Here is a 17,709-nt window from a genome sequence, read left to right as displayed (position 1 = left end):
GCAATTACTGTCTGGGGCACAGAGCTGCATGAAAAACAGCTCTGTGGCGGCTCACATCCACTACTCTGTGTGACATTTTAATCTAGCAGCAGATTAATGGGACACTAGTAGAGTGGAGAATATTCCACTATTGATTTTTTTTCTTTTTCTGATGAATCAAATCCCTCCATTTTAGTGACAGGTTTAGTATATATCTAGTCAGGTATGCCACTTTGTGTATGTGTGTGTGTTTGTGTGTGAGAAAGCGACATATTTAAAGAGGAAGAGATGGAAGCTACAGTGGGAATGAGTGATTACACGACTTGGTGAGCGAGTGTGCCTGTGGGTGTCCGTGCATGTGTGTTGGCATTCCACACAAAGATAGGACACCCACAGTGCCGTCTCTGCTCAGTAAACACTCTGTAGAGGTCTCTTGCTCTCTGCTTTATTTCTGCTAAAGTGGACCTGTTCCCATAATGGTTTGTGGCTCAAGGGAGTCCTAAATTTTGTAAGAGGTGCCCACTGAGAGGCAGAAAAAAGAAAAAGAAGAAGAAAGAAAGTTCCCTGGTCCCGTTGATTTATTGCTCAACTTTAATTGGGTTGTAAAATCAAATCCAGAGTTGTTTCAGGAATGCCAAAATGTGATTCCCCAGTTTGTTTACAGGAGGAGCCCAGCAGTCAAGGACACTGAAAGATAGTAGTGAGCACAGGAAAAGTTAAGGGAGGAGGAGGAAAAGCGATAGTGGGAAAGCAGGGAAGATAAAGGGCTTGTTAGAAAAGAGCAGAGCAAAAAAAATGGAGACAGATGGGAGGAAAAGGAGCTAACTTTTGCCCATCATTTATAGGCTTTCCCTGTGCTGCTTCACTCTGATTAAAAGCAACTGTGATTTATTTCATCTGATGCGCCTTACCATGAGCAAAATCAGCAGTTCTGATGTGTGAGGCCTGCGTAGAAACCAGCAAGGCAGCATGCAGCCGGGGTCCAAACCCTGCTGCAGGATGTGCACACATGTAGCACAGCATACACACAGTCGGCTACAAGAGCCGATGTTGAACTTGGAATTAACAGCCTAGAGAGGAGAGTTTACAACCCAAACGTTGTGGGCCTTTAACACATCCACAAACACAAACACTGCATATTTTCCTCCAGCGCAGTGAAAATAAATGACGACGGTGAGGCAGAGTTTTCCAGCAGCGCTCACTCGAGCCTTGTTCGAGGCTGGACGGGGCAATCGAAGCCAAGGGGATTTGAGGATTTTATCGGCGACAAGGGGCTAATTTGCAGATGATTAAGAAAACACACAGTGTAAAGTCTCTCAGCGATGCGAGAGATTCAGAGGGGAGTCCATATGTGGGAGAGGCTGACAGTGAAAATGAATGGGGGAAGGAGAACTCGGGCAGACATGGAGACAGCAAAACTGCACCAAGAAGACCGGAGCGCCTCAGCGCAGCTGTTATTTACATTCATTAGAGTGATGGAGACACTGACAGACACTCTGCAAATCTTTGACATTTGTGTCTGATTTCTGTTAATGGCGATAAACAGATTAGGAAAAATATTTGTCTTCATCCAATCCTGGAATCATTAAAATGTCATTAGACAAGAATACAATATTGAAAATCAATAGTGAAGACATTGTTCATGTGGAATGGCAGTTGCAGTATAAGCACACAGACATTTTTATTTTCTAATGCCCCCGCTGAACTCCTGAACCCTCATTAGCCATTTCCACTCACTCCACAATATCGTTCTTCCCTTGATCATTTACATAAGCATCAGACTGTTATTATTCCCATTATGATTACGAGACCCTTGCCTCACATCTGATCCAAAGAGCACTTAGGGGTGATTAGGTGTAAAGCTTTGCAGAAATTAATGCCATATATGGAGTGATTCCCATTTGACTCAGGATTACACGTGGTTGCATATTAGTGCGGTTTTCTCCCCGCCCGTCCTCATCGCTTTCTGTGTCTGTCTCTCCGCTGTGTCTCGCACTTCCCTTCTTCTTTCTCAGTCATCGAGAAACAACAATGTGTTTCATCGTGTGTGCTGATTTAACCAACCACCGGGGAGTTTGTTTTAATACCCCTCTCTAGTATATGCGGGCTCTGAGATATGAGTGAGGACGAGGAGGAGGAAACAGGATGAGGGGCTGAAACAAAGGACATGGAGGAAATGGGGGAGAAATAAAAATTGCCACTGCAAGTTTTAAAAAGAGCAAATGTTTCTCTCTGAAGGCTGAATAAAGCTGCAGAAATCTGTCTGTGAGGGCTCGTAATCACCCTTTGTAGCTAGATGGAGAGTAAAATGGCCTAATCTACTGTACACTACTAATCCCCACTTAATTCAGCACAAACATAGCCAAATAAACCTATAAGGGACTCTTTACTGTAAAAGTAGGCCAGGCGTAAGTTCTCCAAACTCACAGTTACAAGGAAAAAACCCACCAGAGGAAGCCTGAGCTGACACTGAGGTTTGGTGATGAGCTGCAAAATAGTTTACATTAGAAACATCGTGTTTCATTTAGCCAGATAAGCTCAGTTCAGAGGTCTTTGCATGGGGCTCAGCCTCCCTTTGCTGTCAGTACAAAGCCAGGCTCAGTGGAGGAGGAGGAGGAGAAGGAGGAGAAGAGGGGAAGAGAGAGAGAGAGAGAGAAAAAAAAAGGGTAAGACAGCATCTAATTAGCTATGCAAATCCCGTGCACTGGCGGATTGAGTTTTGAAATGAAATTGGTCCTTTGGATCTTCCTGGCTTTTTTTTAATCTCTTCCAATGTGACCAGTTAAGCAGGGGAAGCTTGAAATGGTAAACAGAGCAGATGGAGAGGTTTCTTATTAGAATCGGTCCTCCCCAGCCTGACTATAAGACCCTAGTGAGCAGTTATCCATACACTTGCTACAGGCACACACACACACTCGCCCCCTCCTTTACACAACACAATGCCTAAACACTGGGCTGTCAGGGAATGGCGGTTTCATCAGTTTTCTGTCCATTACAGCTCAGTGTTCCCATGGGGCTCCTAACCAGAGGTCTGAAACTGTTGCTGCTTGCTTCTGCAGAAAAACACAAACACATTAAGGTGTGTTTAGCACAGATCTCATGGTCTGCTGAAACAATTTAAGCATCATATATATAGGTAGCAGATATAGTGTTTAATATTTTATGCATATACTAATATGCTAAAAAGCTAACTTTAAAAAGCTAAGCTGCCCTCGCCGCCAAAAATTCGAAACCTCAAAACCTCGAGCTGATTTTCGAGCTAACCAACGTATAATCTCAGTTATAGTACAACACAAAGCATAATTCCGTTATGCAGGATGCATCTAACAACTTAATTTCACAGTCTGAGCTGTTCTCTTTTGCCAAGACATCATTAACCTCAAACAGCATGGCTGAAATCCTACCAGTGGCTGTGGTGGGTTTTTAGGGTCCACTGGGGCCAGGGGTTAAAGCATGTAACAAGCCAAAATGTGGCTGTACATTAATAAAAAAGTGGCCAACTCAATTTTCCCCCTTAAAGTCTAATCCTTAATACTTTAGGGTGCTGTCTGAGAAACAAGCCTCACATTGTAATAAAAGGGCTTAAATCCTGTTGGTTTTGAAAGAGCACGTTGTTGCCCTCTCATAAAAGCTTGAGTGTAATTGGACCAGTGCGTGTACTAACCTCAACAGATCAAAGGTTAGCAAAGCAGGTAGTCATTTAGCATGTCGGGGATTAGCTAGCTCAATACACTGGTTTGTCAGGGAAAGTGTCTGGATCAAAGTAATGTCCTAATATGTGACTTGTAATTAGGTTCTTGATAGGAGAGAAGAGGAGCAGAGAGGCATTTTGGCTTGACATTGATGAGTTAGAGCTGTGCATGACCCAAGGCAGCCCCAGTCGAAAGCCTTCAGGTTTGTTTAGGGAGAACTGACATCTCTAGAAGTTGCCATTTTGCAGCAGTTGGAGACGTTCCATCTGCCTCCACCAAAGCGCACTCATTTAGTAATAAGGATCTGAGCCTACTATAAAGACTGTTATAAGGAGAGGGCACAATGTAAACATGAGCTAATACACAGTGTACATAGCACATCCGTAATAGCACACAAATGTGCACTAAAACATAACCTTGGCTTTCACAGATGTCGATCCCCCTACACGCTTTTAATAAAATAGAGGCATGACGCATCATAAAAGAGCCTCACTTTTTATCATATGTAAGCGCTAAAAAGAAAAAAAGGCATGCTTTTCCTTTGTGCAATCAGCTTTCACATCTAAAAAATAAGTCAATGTGTTTGTTATAGAATTATCACACCATGTGAGATTGACTGACTATAAACCCTGCATTCACTATGGAGTTCTGCATGCCAAAAGGTATGAAATCTCAGGAGAAATAAAGGCACAGAACAGGGTGAAGACATTGCTTCTTTTATTCAGTGCTAAACAGTGGTGGCAGTGATGTCACTATATTAGATTTCTACTGCACAACTATTACAAACTACAAAAACATTTATGATAATAGGATTGTTATGTTTACTAGAAACCTAAAAAAACCCCTCAAAAATAATTACTATCAGTCAGAACCATCCATTCACATTAACTTCATTAATTCAGTACATGCAGTCTTTACCTGCTTACAATGCAATACAATGGAATTGAAACAGCAAACAACCCAAGATCATCACACTACCACCACTGTGTTTCACTGTTGCTATGATGTTCTTATTATGAAATGCTTTGTTACTTTCACAACAGACATAACAGGATGCAAACCTTCCAAAAATGTTTACTTTTGTTTCATTAGTCCACACATTATTTCCCCAAAAGTCTAGTTGATCTTTTTTTGGCAAACATGAGCCTTTGAGTTCTTTGGTCAGCAGTGGTTTGTACCTACTAAATTCTTTTTGAACTTTTGTGTTGCATTATGTCCTTCCACATATGTTTGTCTGCATATTTGCAACAAAACTAATCCAGAGAAATTTAGTAACTTTTAGTTACTTGCATAAATGTACCATACTCTGGACTAAGCATATAGTGTGCACTCATCAGACACTTACATTTTATTAGTTCTGGGATGGACTTCCTTTTGCCTTCAAAACTGCCTTAATTCTTAATCTGTGAACAGACGTGGAAAGATGGGTACACAGTCATAAAGGGATGGAACTGTTGATACAGGGCAGGAAGACTCCACGCTTTTTTCATTTTATACACCAAATTCTGAACCTACCATCCAACTGTCATAACAGCAAATGAGACTCGGACCAGGTAATGTTTTTCCAGTCTTCTATTGTTCGATTTTTGTTAGTTCGTGCAAATTGTAGCCTCTGTTTTCCGTTCTCTGCTTCCTGTTGCTGTTGCCTTCCTATCAGCTTGAAGCAGTCTGGGCATTCTCCTCTGACCTCCGGCATCAACAAGGCATTTTTGTACAGAAAACTGCCGCACACTGGATATTTTCAGACCATTCTCTGTAAACCCAAGAGATGGTTGGGTTTTATAGTTTCCACTTCCACTTGTGGACGAGAAAACCACTTTAACTGATCCTGTGTATGTCACTCAGTCTAATTGGCAAGTGAGAGTCTCCTGGTATTGTTCCCACAGCAGCAGGAAAGTGTGCCCCGTTAGCCATGAAGTGTGTAGAAAAGCTTAGACTGCAACATAGTAGCTGAAAGTCTAAAGTCTTAGAAAGCCATAATAGTACTCATACTGGACAATTTCTGACATCCTTATATGCATAATTAATGATGATATCGTTCATGGTTATGTTAAATACCAACACTGGATATCACGACTTCCCTGGAGGCAGCTTTCCTCAAGATGTAACAAAACAACAGTTAATTGTAACCATGTACTAGGGCATACAGTTAAGATTGAATCATGATCTTGGATTCTATTTATATCAAACTTGATTAAATCTCACAATGTTTAGGTGCTTTTAGGAAAGGACATCAGATCACAAAACACACTATATGGACAAAAATACTGGGCCACATACACATCACACATACCAGAGATTATCAGCCATGGAAACCCATCACGTGAAGCTCCCGGTGCACAGTTCTTCTGCTGATGTTGGGGTTTGGAACTCTGTAGTTATTGAGTGTTGGAGACTTTTATGCATCATGTGCCTCGGCACTCTGCATCCCTGGTCTGTAACTTTACATAGTCTGCCACTTAGTGTTTCCTAAACGCTTCCATGTTGCAATAATGTGACTTACAGTTGCTCGTGGAATAGCTAGGCGGGAAGAAATTTAACAAAGTGACTTATTGTAGCGGTGGCATCTAATTACCGAACAAATGCTCGAATTCAGTGAGCTCTTAGAAACCTTCACAAATGTTTGCAAAGGCAGATTGCACGGCAAGGGAACTGAACATATGTGAGGTGTGCCCCAAGACTTCTGTACATGAAGTGAATGTTGAAATGCAGCAGCGGGAAGCCAGTTGCTAAGATATTACACTGGATATGTGACTGTTTACACCAAAGTCATTAGGGTTCATGCTTTGGGTGCGATTGATATCAACAAAACATTTCATGGTAGTTTTGAATTCATACAAACACCACCAATCAAATGACTGACAAGAAAAATAATATGAGGCCCTGCAACCCCACAATAGTGTCGGTGAATATATTGTCACAGCTTGTTATAATCAAAGCATCGCCAAAGTGGTGCCATCACAGACTAGAAGTCTGGCATCGAATTTCAAATTAATATATGCTTCTCTGTATTGAACAACAGTGTAGTAAACAGTACAGGACAGATACTGTACACTTCCAGGTGAATCCATCATGAAGTAATTAGATGTTAGAGTGAATCAACCAGCACTGTTAAAAGTTATTTTTACTGTCTGAGGTGATACACGACCATCCTAAAATAAAAGTCTTATCCTTCCTTTGCCTTGCTCGGTAAGTATATGGCTGTCCACATTTTCAAAGGCAAGATGGTAAATCAGCTGTGAAGACTGTGACAGCTGAGGATGTTGTGTGCGTCTCTTTATGTGTGTACATTTATGCACTGTACACATGTGCTCAAAGGTCCATATTTGCTTGTGTGTGTTTGAACTTGGCGTGGCGTCTAAGACCTGCAGACGAGACGGGGATTCATCCTGTCTGACTGCAGCTTATCACCGGATTGGCTGTCACTTAATGAGATATCAGCAACCCAGCATTTAAAATGTGGAGGACAGAAAATACATGCATACACAAACTGACTGTGGACTAACCAGTGATGTGTTTAGACAAGTTCAAAGTGTCTCAGTTAACAATGTTTTAGTCGAGACTGTCTAACATTGTTCCGCTGCTGATTCGCAGCTGTACCGAGTAAAGGAAAAAACAGATGGGCTATTCTATTCTGTTCTGCCTTACTTGCTTAAGACATGTTTTTATTTTCACTGTTTGCAGGATGAATTTGAGATCCATCATGCTGAGGTTCCTCTGAGCTCACTCTGACTTTTGTCATTACAAAGGGAAGAAGCAGGACAACAAATGGTTGTAGTTCAATGAGCCATGTAGTCCAATGATCTTTCTAATAGCAAAGAATGCCCAAGCCACAGTGACAGCGGGTGACAGTCCACATTCAGAGGCTCATCCCCATTAACCCTCACTCTGCCTGTATACTCCATTCCTCTGTAGGCTGGGTGTCAAGCCTATGCGAAATGTGATGTATTAGGTGCCAGCAGGTAAGCATAGGCTCTCCAAAATGTTATTAGGGCTCACTGCAGCAGGATTTAATGGGGGATCCAAGTAAAGAATAAAAGCTAAGCATGCTGGAGTTGGTGGATTACTGTGGAAGGACATTCTTTCCAAAGAATAAGCAACTAAAAGAAGGATGCTGACAACTGCTGCAAGATCCCAGTTGATGCAAAAGGCCCTAAAGAGTGAAGAGAGCTAAAGGCTTTGTTTGAAGAATGGAAAAATGCATGTGTGTGTTTGTAAAGCTGATGTTTTTCCAGCCCATGTGGAGCCGTCATAGTCCTGTCTGTGACCTCTGTCGTGAAGCAAGTGACTGCCTGCAAAATTGATGCAATGCCAGGAGACAGCAGATGTTTGACTGACAAGGGGGACTGGTAGCTGTAGAATAGAATAACAGCGGTTAGATTTTGGTTTGAAATTGCTCAGGGTTTATGGAATAGATTCTCAAATATTCCAGTAATTTTCCACAAGGGTCAGACAGATATGAAATATTTCTGGTATATGTTAAGACTAATGTTAGTTTTGCACAAATACTCAAATTTGCTCAGTTTATGTAAATGCAAAATTATATTTGTTCAACCTTTGCTGTTATTAATGACCATAGCTGACAAATCAGACAGCCTTGTTACCCTTTAAATTCCACATGGCCACCCATCATCCTCATGAATCATAGCTAACAAACTCTAAGCTGTCCTAAATGCACTGGACATGTAAGACACCCATGAAAAGCCACATCCAAACACACACTGACATAAAGTCCCAGGTGCCTGTGCAGAATGACATCACATTGCCTGAACACAATGAGGACTTTCAGAGGTGCCGGTGGGTGAGAACCGTCAGCAAAACAAGCTCCGAACCATACATCAGAAATAAAGAAAGGAGAAAAAAAAAGGTCCCTTCTAAATAGTATGGAAAGTGGAGATGAGAGCCAAAGCAGTTCACAAGCAGCTGAATCCAGTTAACGCCTGGAAAAAATTATAGAAACATTTGACGGGAGAGGAGGGGGCACCAGTGTCTGACAATTTGGAGAGGTGTGTGTGTGTGTGTGTGTGTGTGTGCTGACAGCTGAGGGGGGTATACATATTCAAAGAAACAACATTCTTTCTCACAACGTGACTCTGTGTAGACACGGACTTCTGGCCTTGTCTATTTTTTGATTCCGAGTCTCTGGAAACAACCGGGTGTTTGTGTGCGAGCCATAAGCTGTCAGCTTTACCTTATTAAAATGTCATTGACTCTTAAACTGCAAATTTATGCAGTGTTAACCAGCGCCTGATGGCAGAGCTCACATATAGTTTCGTTCTGGCGGGCAGGCTGAGTCAGACAGACTGTGTCAACCAGAGATAAGCTTTATTACACAATGTATGCACAGGGCCCGTTTGATTGATGCTTCTCCATTATTATTATGTTCTGGCAAGGTAATGTATTCCAGACTTCCATAAAAGACCAGCTTTAAATTAGTTGTGTCAAATTGTGGCGGCAGAGGTGTTGGCCCTATCTCTCCCATCTGTACTTCGAAATGAGGTTGTGCTGACATTGTGGTGGGGGGCAGAGGTGATGTTCGATGCAGTTCAGGAGCGGGAGATTCAGCTATCCTGGATTTCTTTCCCATTAAATGATAGCCCCCCGCCCTACCCGTCTCTATGTAAAGTAGTCTTTCACTCCTTACAATTTTTGGGTATCAATTAAAAAAAAAAAAAAAGAGCATGTACTTGTTAGCTTCCTCTGAGTGCTTGCTGATATGCTAAGGCTAATAGGAAAGATAGGTAAGGTACATTTCAAACACTAAAACATCCAGTTTTGCTTATTCTTTCCTGGGCATCACAAGCATCTGAATTATCCCACTAATTAGCAATGCGACTGATTCCTTTCACCCATCTGGATTCCCCCATGCTCATTACAAATGATGGGTAGCTGACACAACCTTGGCCAGACTTTGATTTTATCTCTCCCTGTCATCTTACCAGCAGTAATAATGATCGGAAAGGCTGTGTTACAAGACTATATTTTATTCTCATTTCACCCCTTTGGCAACTCATCAAGGTTAGAATGGATCTAAGATACTGTGTATGTGTGGAATGTAACAGTTTTGCCAGATTGAGAAATGGAAGAAAACTGAGATTCCCCCAGTACCCAAATGCACAGATATACACAACGCATTGTTGTACCATTGTAGTCTGTGTGAGTGGACATTTGGGTTGTTGAGGTGAATGCCACTGGGAAACCTCCACATACCTAACTTTTAGCCCAGATGTGCTCGAGTTGTCAGAGTGATCACATCTGTCTTGATGTGTGGGTGTTTAAATGTGTCTAACTTTGTATAAATATGTCTCTGTGTTAGTTTCCCAACATATGTGGCTGTCTATATGTTTGTCTGAGAGTATACTATTTGTCCCCAGTCTCATTGCTGCTGATGGATCTCAGTTAATGTTTAGCAGCAAAGGGACTCATCTGTTAATAGCCTTAGCAGTTTCACCACTTTAAGTGTCTAGCCTTTAGAGGGGTGATTACAGTTCGGCTGAGCAATATTTAATGCTTTAATGCATTTACTTACTCAGCAGTGATTAACTTTAACTGACTTTGTTGTAAAGGTAGGCATTTAAAGACGCTATTCCGCTTTCTGAACCACTGGATGAAATGCTGAAGCATAAGCACTGCGTCTCCCCACTCTCTTCCCATTGCATTTATAACTAGCAAGGTGCTGCACATGAGTACCAAAGACAAAAAACAAACAAACAAAAAACCCACAAAAAGAAAAATAGTTCAGTCTATGTAGACAATGTAAAAATGCTTTAAATGGTTGTGATGTGCTTTACGCCATGTGCCAAATCTGCAGTTCTTCCCTTTTCTTGTTGGTTCACTGTTTGTATCTCTGCCCTGCAAGCCCTAAACCTGCTGTAATATAAACTCTTATCTTAAAAACATCCCAAAATGTAAAAATGTGGACCCAAAAGCAGACTTAATACTCAAAGTAAAGCAAAGAGAAACAATCCAGCAGTACAAGACTGCAAACAAACTAACAGAACCCAGGAAGTTGCTCAGGGACACAATAAAGAGAACAACATATGACCTCATGAAGACAGGACTACTTACACAGAAGGGGCGGATTGTGGATGTGGGGACAGCTGGAAGAACGACACACAGGTGCAGAAAATCAAGACAATCAGAAGTGGCATGTAAAACTCAAAGCAGCTCACAAAGAACAGCTAACTTTCAAAATAAAACAGGAAACAACCCCAAATATAACTACTAAACCCAGTAACAAATAACTCACAACAAGATGAAGTGATAGGAAAGGAGAGGATGCTGGGATTTAAACTTGAGACGGAATTTAAGCAACACAGTAGTTTGTAACATAATCATGACCTCTATCAATTTGTGTTTCTTGACATGGATTTCTCTGTGTTTCCCAAGATTAATTTCATCCCCTTAAATAAGATTTTCCATCTGTCTCATATATACTGACTCATGTCCATATAAAATTATGCTCCACATTGAAAACACAAAAAGGTCCATATTTGGAAGCTGGAGGGATCAGTGGTGGAGTGATTAATTTTGCCACTTACAGCATTGTTGAAGTGATGTCACTCTGATTTAAGTGATATGTATGTTTATGTCGGGGGGAAGAAAAGGGGATTTAAATTATTTTGAATGTGGCACGGTTGTTGGCGCCAGTTGGGCTACTTTTGAGCATTTCTGAAACTTCCGATCTTTTGGGATTTTCCCACACAACCATGTCCAAGGTTTCCAGTGAATGTTCCAAAAAAGAAAAAAAAAACAGCAAACAGTTCCCTGTCTGAAATGCCTTGTTGATGACAGAGGTCAGACGAGAATGACCAGACTGCTATGAGCTGATAGAAAGGCAACAGTAACTCTAATAACTACTTGTTATAACCATAGATACAGAAGAGCATCTTTGAACACATCATACCTTAAAGCAGAGGGGCTACAGAAGCAGCAGAAGAGCACACCGGCTCCCACTCGTGCCAGTTAAGAAACGGAAACTGAGACTACAAATCACACAGACTCACCAAAGACTTTATTTCAAACCAGTTTTTAGGTTAGTCATCAATTATTTAGTTTTTACATACAACATAACTGGAGGTCTGATATTTTAGTGGCTATTGTAAGCAGCAACTCTAATAGGATGTGACACTCAATAAAAAAGCAATAATTTTTAATCCAAAAGTATCATTTTCAAGCGGTGACGCTAAATAGATAATAAAAAAATGATTATGCACAAAGCTAACAGGGTGTTTTTCATGCTGCAACTCTTATTAACGAGTCATTCAAGGCAGAAATTTAATTAGACTTTTGAGGTACCTGGGGGGAAAAAAGACGTCATTTAATAGCGAAAGCCTGAGATCATCTTAGGGCCACCACCAGGCCAGCTACTGACACTAACAAAGTAGATTTCATTCCAAGATCTTCTTTGATGTATATATTGCCAGTGTTGGGTTAGAGGTTACCTCTTCACCTACGCATGAAGTATGAAAAAAAAAAAAGCACAGCCCTATGAGCAGTGGGAAGTTTATTGTTCAACTGACAAAGAAAAATCACCTCGGAACAGATTTCCTCCTCATCAACCCTCCTAAGTAATTTAATTTAAAATGGGAGTTTGTGGTTATATGAAATATTTAGTCATACTTACCTCCTTTGACTTTATCTAATGTGACATATAATCTGATAGCTGCCTCACAGATACTGTTTTAATCATTGCCAATAAACTTTTTAATAAATTTAAGATGTTCTGTATAAGTCTTCCACAGGCCCACCCAGGACATCTGGTGGCGACATCAGAAGTAAGCTGATCTCTTTAAACGTCACCCCAAAACATACTCACGGACACGCTCTCACTGCCAGTCATCCCAGTTCTCATGACCTCGCTGACGAGGAGGACCAAACTCAGGTGTTTTCAGAGTGTGTGTGGTTTCCAGCCGGGCTGCTGCTCAGATGAAGAAAAAAAATGTCTTCTATATAACAGCTTTAAAACGTTTACTTTAATATATGAGCACATCTCACAGATGGCTTAGGAAAAGATGGAATATTTGTGGAGTAAAATGTTAAGAGATAAATATCTTTCCAGTTACTTCAGCCGTCCATTTGTCATTAGCAACTGAGCTCTCTCTAGAGGTAAGGCAATATCCACCATATCCAGTACTGCAGGCTTGTCTGTTGATGCATCTCCATTCATAAACTCTTTAGAGTGCTCATTAATGGGACGGCGGGTGGGCTACGATCTCCAAACCAGTCTTTGTCCATACATCAAGCTGCACACCTTCAGGTTTTCTGCCATGACAGCAGCCTGTCACCCTCTGCTTTGCTTTCACAAAGAATTAATTTAACTATGCACAATAATCACACAACCTGACGTCTTGTTTGTTTTGGATGTTGTTCTGACTCTCGGATGTCCATTGGGGGAAAGGCTGGGTTACACTCACATATCATGTGGGTTGAGGACCACACAAAACCGAGCTGATTCATAAACAGAAGTGTCAAGACTGATTGATATCACTTCCAAGGAAAAACAGGTGAGAGGGAACAAGAACAGGCACAAGATGATATTGCTAGTGATTTGTATCTACTGTGCAACTCTGAGAATTGCTTAAAATGGGTGTGATTGCTATGACATCATCAAAAACATGAATTAAGTCCCAGTTGTGGTTGCACAACATGCCTTAAAACCACAACATTGCATATTCACTCCTAGCGCTAATATAATTTCCATATTTTCCGTGATACTGTATTTTGTCAATTACTTGACATGAATCATGGTTGAGTGCCAACAAAAAGACAGATTCTGCTCTGCATATATTGCAAATACATCAGGTCAGAGATATTCGGTGGGACACGAAAAAAAAAATAGAAAAGTCATACCATTGTTGCACCCATGCAGAAAAACACCTGATTCAACAAATGGTTTCTTTAATTGATTTTGCTTGGGTTCCATCATGGCGTTAAGACAGAAAACAGCATGAAGATATTTTGGCCAGATTGTAGGCCCTAACCTCATATTCCACACAATTTCAAGCTCAGTTAGCAACATGGTTAATTCGTACTCACAGTTGGTAGAGCTATGCTTTGTGATTACACTGCCCTGTGGAGGCTAAAACAACCCACAGCTTAGCTGTCGTCTTTGAATGTATGAGCAGATACTAATCTGCAGGAAATGGCAGATCAGACTTTCACATATTGCTTTTTAATGAACACAGCATGTTGTCCAATGATGCTCTAATGGGCTCATGTGATGCATCATCAGTGCTGGTCATTTGGACACCAATATCAATCCCATATTACCCAGCACCATCTCCACATTTTGGCCTCATCCCAGGAACTAAGCAGTGTCAGGACATCAACAGAGTAAGACTTTGTGAGTCTTTTCTATATCGATGTTGTCCACCAGAATGGTTGTAAATGGTAATGCTGAGGAATGAAAAAGAATAAAAGACACCTAAAGTGTCAGGGAACACTTTAAGAAATAAATATCACAAAGTGCTTCAGAACAGAAATACTCCAAAAAACAAAAGAAAGAGTTAGTAAAAAGTAAGCAAGTTTCAAAAGATGTCCTTTTAGCTGCTTTTTAAAAGAGATCAAAGAGTCCAAAGATCTCGGGCTCATAGCGAGCGAGTTCTAGAGTCTCGGGGCCATTGGTGCAAAAGCTCTGTCTTCTTTAGTTCACAGCCTTCCATGATGCACAGCAAGCAGGCCCTGATCACATGACCTCAGGGACCTGCTGGGGTTGTATGGATGTAAAAGTTCACCGAATGTGCTGGTGCTTGTAAGTCAAAACCAAAATCTTAAGTTAAGTAGACTCTGAAGTTAATGGAGAGCAAGTGCAGCTAAATTTACAAGCCAAGATCATGCTAAATACACTCATCTCTGTCACTTAGAACAGCTTTGGTCATTTCAGGTTAATTCCTGTATTTGTGTTTAGATTCTTGCTTGTCTGGCTGGTTTCAAGTGAAATCTACTCGGTTAATAAACTATAAGACTGCATACTTCTTTATGTATAGTAAACTGAATTTGATGTGATTTGTTGGAGTTATTTACTTAGTTGCAGGCCGACTGCCACATCTGCAGAACCTTCATCTGACCCCAGCATGCTTCAGTTTTTGATTGTTGCTCAGTATTCAGTGTTATAGATAAATACTGGAGATTACAAACCAAGTCTTCAGGGGCTTTAAGTACTGAGAATACACCTCATGTTGAAACAGTGGAGAGTTTAATCCCTGCTACAAATTTCCCATGTGGAGCATTTCTAGGTTATATTTCATACTCAGTGCACTGACATGCCTTGACCATGATTTTATTTTCCAACTGAGCAAAGATTATTCTGGACAGTTGTTCTGGACAATTAACCTTGTTTTACCCACACCAGCCTGATTACCGAAAGTCAAGAGATCTGGACACGCAGTCACGCAACTGTCTGACCCTGTCAGGCCCCTCCCCTCCCCATCCTGCCTGCCTCTCTCATAATCAGTTGCATCCTGCTGCCTCTTGGAGGAAGGAATGTGACACAGAATGAAGCGCTCCATACACAAACTCCAGGATGAGTTATTTCAGTTAGAGTGCACGTCGTTAAGTTTGAATTTATCAGCTCCCATTGCCCAAATGTTTGTTTGGCTTTGTTTTAAAATATAAATGACGATAGTTTTGTAGGATATTTAAAAACCTGAGTTTTACAATATTCCCTTTAAAATAATGCTAACATCTATAAATCAAAATGCATTTTTACTGTACGTGTGATGTCCTCCTTTTCTGCTGCTGCTGCTCCAAACATTATCAAACAAAGCTCTGACAATAATGCTTTGATGAGTGGAGAGTAATTACTCGTGTGCTTTATTCAAATTGGATGTATGTTGACATTTTGAGTCTGTTCAGAGAAATAACCCACTTCAGATGAGCATTAATCTGATTAAGAGCACAATTTATTTGGGTTTCCGTGCTCAATAGAAACCCTTCCTGCGCTGCTCACGGCCTGCCAATAGACCAGAAGAGCCTAACCACTATGAATGGCCAACAGCTGTGTATATAGAGGGAGCACATTTCCCCTCGCGCTGAGGAAATAAAACACCCTGTTTCAGGTAAACACTGAGTCAGAGCTCACACAGCATACACATATGTGCAAGGACAGCATTTTAAATTTGCATGCATTATGTAATATTAAAAATGTGTTGCTTATGAGAATTGGTGAATGTCGCTATATTTGAATATGTACAATAGGTTGTCATTATATTTACAGTCTGTATGTTTTATGTTTCTACTAATTTATCTAATTGAGCCCCTAAGTGGGTAATGCCACTTCAGTTTCTCTCAAAATGAGATGGTTTTAGGGGACAAACATTTGGTGCCAAGGCGCTTTGCTTGTGTGGAAACTTTTTAACACCGGCTGCAGTTCAAGCACGGAGCATGTCATAAATTATCTCCATACAATTTCCACTTGTAAAACATTTTTACTCACTGCATCTGCTTGTAGCCGTGTTTGCCTGGTGAAACATTATACTTTTGTGACAATATTTCAATATCTATCTCACTCTCTTATCCATTAAAAGAAGACTTCTAATTCCAGTCTAAAAAGAAATATTGCACTGTGAATTCAAAATTAATTAAAAAAAAAAGAATTTTATCACCACAGGTTTCAGGTCAAGAAAATGTAAAGCTGTAATACTGGCAGTAAAGATGTCTCCTCTAAACTGGCAGCCCCCAAACCTCAATTCATAAACCTGTCTTGAGATTATGTGTATGGTTGAGACACACAGTCTAACTACTTGGCCAGCTAAGCAATGGAAACAGTTCCTGCATGAGTATATTCTCACCGTTGATGGTGCATTTGAGAGAGCTAATGCACTAGCCTCGGTATGGTTAATACATTTCTATGAAACAACAATCAGAAACACATAGCCCCGCCATTCCTTATTTGGTTTGTCCCCTGGCGCATGCTAGCTTTCTCACAGCATTTCTTGGGAGTTTATCCATTATGCAAAGTAAAAATGCAAGAATATATTCAAAGCATAACAAACAGTTTGTGTTTGTGCTCCCGTTTTAAACTTGAAACCCTAAAATCTGCATCCAAGATTCCACAAAGGCTGCGTCAGTGCAACCATAGTGGTGCAATTTGGATAAATGGTGAAGATGAAAGCAGAATTACGTTTTTACATGCCTTCCAGACTGCTTGCACATTTTTCTAAAAGCACCAATGTCTGGGTGTGTAATTACACACCAAATGCTGTTTTTTGGGTTTTTTTTTGGCTTTTTGTTTTTTTTAATGGAAGTATGTGTCGGCACACAAACATTAGTCCCGACTCAAAGTAGGCACAGGATACGCCCATGAAAGAGCTCTTGCTCAGGAGCTGCTGATGACAACAGCAGTATCAGAATAATCAACGACTTTGAATTAGTGATTCCTAGCTTAGTTGGTTTAATGAAACATGATATGCCTTATGAAATGTATTTCCCCTTGTCACAAGTTTAATATGTGTGATGTATTGAGCTAATATGAGCTCCCTTCCTCAAACTGTGTAGTAACTTAAAACACATAAAACCTTGGAAAAAGACATTTTTAAGAACTGTCTTGACTGTTTTTGTTCCTTTCATTCTTCTCCCTTGTCTACCTCCATTAAAGCTGATATAAGAGAACATCAAATAGTCATCTTTTAAGAGCCCATTAAAACCAAATAATCAAAATTATCATGTCAATTCAATTCTATCGTATTCCATAAATAAATTATTATTCCAAAAAATAGTTAATTATTACTTAAGTAAATGTGTTCAAATTGTATCTATGGTACCTTTAAGGGACACATTCACATACATTAGTTACATGAGTTTTTCTGTTTTATGCCATTATTTTTGCCACATTTCAGCAGGAAGTATAGACTTTACTCTATTGATTTCACAATGATCCAAAAAAAAAGAAAAGAAAAAAAATACAAATATTAAACCATTTGATTGTTTAAGGATTAACTGCCCAATATTAGATGAAAATATTTTTTAAAAAATAACACTAAGATATATATTTTTTACACATTAATGAATCAGTGCGAAGCTGCTATTTTATATATAT

Source organism: Pundamilia nyererei, unplaced genomic scaffold (assembly GCF_000239375.1).
Source record: "Pundamilia nyererei isolate P.nyererei 1_Seehausen unplaced genomic scaffold, PunNye1.0 scaffold00017, whole genome shotgun sequence".
NCBI lineage: Eukaryota > Metazoa > Chordata > Actinopteri > Cichliformes > Cichlidae > Pundamilia > Pundamilia nyererei.
The sequence above is the reverse complement of the archived record's forward strand: the minus strand, read 5'-3'. Positions refer to the sequence as shown.